At 43.2% G+C, this 5,159-nt stretch overlaps 1 long non-coding RNA gene across 1 annotated transcript; it reads left to right on the top strand.

Annotated features, from left to right (window-relative positions):
* The first annotated feature begins 862 nt into the window (after positions 1-862).
* LOC124015441 lies at positions 863-4,300 on the top strand. Its single transcript, XR_006835156.1, has 3 exons — positions 863-1,014; positions 2,887-2,931; positions 4,233-4,300. It is a non-coding gene; the product is annotated as an uncharacterized LOC124015441 (long non-coding RNA).
* Positions 4,301-5,159: the final 859 nt, after the last annotated feature.

Here is a 5,159-nt window from a genome sequence, read left to right as displayed (position 1 = left end):
TGTTTAGTGAGTCTGCCAGATCAGAGGCAGTAGGGATGACATTTACATTTACATTTAAGTCATTTAGCAGACGCTCTTATCCAGAGCGATGTTCTCTGTTTAGTGAGTCTGCCAGATCAGAGGCAGTAGGGATGACCTGGGATGTTCTCTGTTTAGTGAGTCTGCCAGATCAGAGGCAGTAGGGATGACCAGGGATGTTCTCTTGATAGGTTTGTGAATTAGACCATTTTTCTGTCCTACTGCCCCTTCCTTACCATCTAAACCAGGCTCCGCGGGTGGTTTTATTTGCCCCCCCCCCCAGTTTTCTGAGCAACATTATGATTTACATTTTTTATTGTTAGACATAACAGACTATAAAAACACCAGAAAATCATCTCCAAGTGATTTCCATGCATAATAGAGAGACACAATATTATATATGTTTGGTCTTCTTGCGGTCAATTTGCAGTTTACAAATGATTTATAACTATGTTCCAGCCCCCCGACCATCTGCTCAAGAAAACATCGGTCCACGGCTGAATCTAGTTGATGATCCCCGATCTAAACCATGATCTCACACTTATCACCTCTTTGAAGCATTGTCTTATTCCGCTCATCACACACAAATCACATTGCCATGTTAATATACTGGCTGGCAGCAATCCAGCTGATCAGCAACCTGATGTGGACTGTCTTTGGATGGGCAGAGGTGGACCTGACTGCCTGTCCAGAGAGAGAGGGAGAAATGGGGCAGGTGCTTCGGTGCAGCATCGGCCAATTGCAGGGTAGAGGGCAGGGCTGGTCAGGGGGAGGGTATCAAAACCAGAACTGTATTTAAGGCGTGGGCAAACACTGGAGATGTCTACTTGTGCTGTGCCCCTGTCCAGTTGGCCAGTTTCTCTCTCTCTCTCCTTGTCTTTCTGTCTGTCTGCCTGTTTTTCTCTCTGCCGGACCAGGTCTCCTCCACCATGCTGGTAAAAGCTCTCCTTCAGACCTCGCTGGTCCTATGGCTGACACAGCACACACTACAAGGAGGTAAGACATAACCAAGACTATCTGTGTGGAGGATAGAATGGCTGATGGAAGAGGGATGAGAGGAATGTGGAAGAGGGATGTGAGAGAATATGACAGAATATGAGAGAAAGTGAGAACGTTGTCTAAAGGATGTAGATCACAGGTGAGAGAAGAGAGAGAAGAAGTGAGGATTGGGAAGGATAGAAAGAGAGATTAAGACATGCCAACATCATTTCTTAAATTGTAGAGTTGGTTCATCAGAAATAGTATTTTTAATTCATGTTGGAGTAGTTTCAAGACTGTCTTTTAAAATCGCATTCAGACACGTTACGTTGTGTTGTGAAACACTGTACAGTAGGTGTCAGTACAGGACTGCTTGTTACCACCTTAAATCTTCACGGGTGCTTGCTGTGTGCACAGCAGTGTAAATTGGACTTAAATGTTTAAATGTTAATTATTTATTAGTTTATAGTAGTTTCTGAAGATATTGTATTGTTCTTTAAATTATGGATTTGCTTGTTTCTCAACTTGTTTCTCAACTATAAGAATATTTAACTATTGTAGTTTGATTACTTAAATGGTTATGCATGTATAATATTCATATTATATTCATATATAAAACGTGAACTATTTTTGTTGTTGGATGTGTTGCATTGTGGTCCACATTTAGTTACCTATTACGCACAACTTGCAACTTCCTTCAAAAACTTGCCAATTTGTATTGTCCCAATTAAATTGAAATAACATTTGAATTATAAGATATGTTTAATATAACATCAATTCCCTAGTTGTGAAATTCCTTTGACACATGTAAGTCAAATTCTCTTCTAAAAAAAGAAGCTCTAAAATTCACAGAGAAAATCAGTAAATAATTGCCAGCATAATTGCTTTAATTGAATAGTTGGGAATAAAATGAAAACAATTAAAGATTGTACGGAACATTTGAACAATTCAGAGTAACTACTTTTTTAACTACGTTTTAAACAACATGCATTTTATATTTCTGAATACTTTATCTGAGAGTTCTGGAAGGCCTGTCAACATACAGATGTAGGATCTTTATTTGAGTCAGTTTGCTACAGCAGGAAAATAATCCTGCAACAACAGGAAATGTGAATTATTATATGGATTATAGTTCATTGATATTTTCCTGGGTAAATCAAGTCTGAAATTTCAAAGTGAAAGTTACAAACCTCAAATACACTACAAGTTTCACATTTCATGCATTGCAGGACATTTCTCCTGCAACATGGGGATCCAATTAAGATCCTACACCTGTACAGCTGAGTGACAGATAGCTGTAGACATATTGTTAAACTATCAGGAATCAACTTGGGTATCATGCTCAGATATCTCTGCAAAACCGCCCAACTGACATTTATGTGTCAAATTTCCAATGTCCGTGTCAGATCAGGGGAAAAAATGGGCCTACGTGGTCCTTGCTGCCTGGATCTCTGTGAAACAGACCTGCTCCAAGTCTGGTGACCCCGCTAAGCCTCTGTAGTTTCATCTCGTCTGATTGCTTTGAATCAAAGCATGGGAAGGTGAGGTGGCAGCAGCGGTCCAAATTTGACAACCTGTTGTGAAAGAAGCCTTTACAACCTGCACACAGTCCTTCCTTTTTGTCTGTCTCTCCACTCCATCAATGGGAATGTCTGTTTCTCTTCCCTCGAGTTTGCATGGGATGGGAGTGAGATGTACACTACTCATCATCCGATGACATCACTTAATATTTAATCAGCTGTAGTGTTTCAAATGCTTACGTTATGGATGGTGTAACACTGGCACTGGCCAACAGGAAATGATGAAGGCCTTCATCTCTCTCCAAACCACAGCATAGCAGCATAGTATACTTCATAGAGTGATTTGCAATTCTTTTTTCATCTCTATTAGGAGTGAAACCTCAAAGTGGCGGTATGGGGAAAATGCTACCCAGGGGTAAGTGCAATTATTAGTCTCTATCTGTCTGTCTGTCTGTCTGTCTGTCTGTCTGTCTGTCTGTCTGTCTGTCTGTCTGTCTGTCTGTCTGTCTGTCTGTCTGTCTGTCTGTCTGTCTGTCTGTCTGTCTGTCTGTCTGTCTGTCTGTCTGTCTGTCTGTCTGTCTGTCTGTCTGTCTGTCTGTCTGTCTGTCTGTCTCCCCCACCCCCACATCTCTCTCTCTTTCTCCCCCTCCCTCCTCTCTCCTCTCTCCTCTTTCTCTCTCCTCTCTCCTCTCTCTCCTCTCTCTCTTTCTCTCTCTCTCTCTCTCTCTCTCTCCTCTCTCTCTCTCTCTCCTCTCTCCTCCCTCCTCTCTCTCTCTCTCTCTCTCCTCTCTCTCTCTCTTTCTTCTCTCTCTTCTCTCCTCTCTCTCTCTCTCTCTCCTCCCTCTCTCCTCTCTCTCTCCTCTCCTCTTTCTCTCTCTCTCTCTCTCTCTCTCTCTCTCCTCTCTCCTCTCTCTCCTCTCTCCTCTCTCCTCTCTCCTCTCTCCTCTCTCCTCTCTCTCTCTCTCTCTCTCTCTCTCTCTCCTCTTTCTCTCTCCTCTCTCCTCTTTTTTCTCTCTCCTCTCTCCTCCCTCCTCTCTCCTCTCTCTCTCTCTCTTTCTCTCCTCTCTCCTCTATCCTCTCTCTTCTCTCTCCTCTCTCCTCTCTCTCCTCTTTCTCTCTCCTCTCTCTTCTCTCCTCTCTCTTCTCTCTCCTCCCTCCTCTCTCCTCTCTCTCTCTCTCCTCTTTCTCTCTCCTCTCTCTCTCTCCTCTCTCTCCTCTCTCCTCTCTCCTCTCTCCTCTCTCCTCTCTCCTCTCTCCTCTCTCCTCTCTCCTCTCTCCTCTCTCCTCTCTCCTCTCTCCTCTCTCCTCTCTCCTCTTTCTCTCTCTCTCTCTGGGTGCAGGGATGAGAGGTGTAAAAGCTGGAGGTCAGTGGAACTTCCACCAACAATCAGCCCCGAACAGATTCTGTCTTATCTCAGGACTGCACTCAATTGACCCGTCTTGAGCATAGTCTAAACGAATTTGCTCAACTAAATATAGCCTCAGATTAAGTTGTCTGGCATTTAGAATTAAAAACTGAAAGTGGTGCAATCGTCAATGAGAAATCGGACTTAGATTCTGTCTTGCAATGCTCATCCTCCTTATTAATGATTTAATATAGACTCATATGATACAACGTTTAGATTTTTTTCCCACCATAGAGAAACATGCTCCACTATGGTGCATCACTGATCACTGACGTCTCACATCTCCCTGTGGTGTCTTGTGGTCTTCCAGGGGCTGGTGCTCTTGGGATACAGGGAGGCTACGGAGCCAAGCCCGCCAAAACCGGAGGAGCTGGGGGTAATATTGATTGATTATAATAATAATATGCCATTTAGCAGACGCTTTTATTCAAAGCGACTTACAGTCATGTGTGCATACATTCTACGTATGATTGCCATGTTTATATTTTTAGTGCTGCCAATCATCATTCATAATTGAATTTATGTTCCATCATGACCTGTCTTTCTAATGAATCACAGGTGGTCATTATCCAGGGGGGGCTCAGCAGCTTGGAGGAGGTGAGTTTCTCAAAGATAGAGCTAAACCACGTACACTGAGTCTACTGTACCAAACATTAGGAATACCCCCGCCCTAAGAACAGCCTCAATTCTCACGGACATGGACTCTACAAGGTTGTCAAAGTGTTCCGCAGGGATGCTGGCTCATGTTGACTCTAACGTTTCCTACAGTTTTGTCAAGGTGGCTGGATGCCCTTTGTGTGTAAACTGTTGAGCGTGAAAAACCCAGCAGCGTTGCAGTTCTTGACACAAATCGGTGTGCCTGGCACCTACTACCATACCCTGTTCAAATGTTCAAAGGCACTTCAATCTTTTGTCTTGCCCATTCACCCTCTGAAAGGCACGCATACACAATCCATGTCTCAAGGCTTAAAAATCATTATTTAACCTGAGGCCCCTTCATCTACACTGATTGAAGTCACTTTAACAAGTGACATCACATAAACTGACCAGGTGAATCCAGGTAAAGGCTGTGTCAGGTGTTCTTAATGTTTTGTATTCTCAGTGTAAGTATTCTCTGTTTGATTCAGCTTGTGTTTATCTACTCTTGTTCAATGTGTTATTTGTGTGTATCAATATGTGATATGTCTCCACTGTCTTTCCCAAAGGGGGATACAGAGGCCCAGGAGGGGCCGGGGGT

This window comes from Oncorhynchus gorbuscha, linkage group LG26, assembly GCF_021184085.1.
Source record: "Oncorhynchus gorbuscha isolate QuinsamMale2020 ecotype Even-year linkage group LG26, OgorEven_v1.0, whole genome shotgun sequence".
NCBI classification, from domain to species: Eukaryota; Metazoa; Chordata; class Actinopteri; order Salmoniformes; family Salmonidae; genus Oncorhynchus; species Oncorhynchus gorbuscha.
Note: the sequence above shows the minus strand (reverse complement) of the source record. Positions and strands in the feature narration are given on the sequence as shown.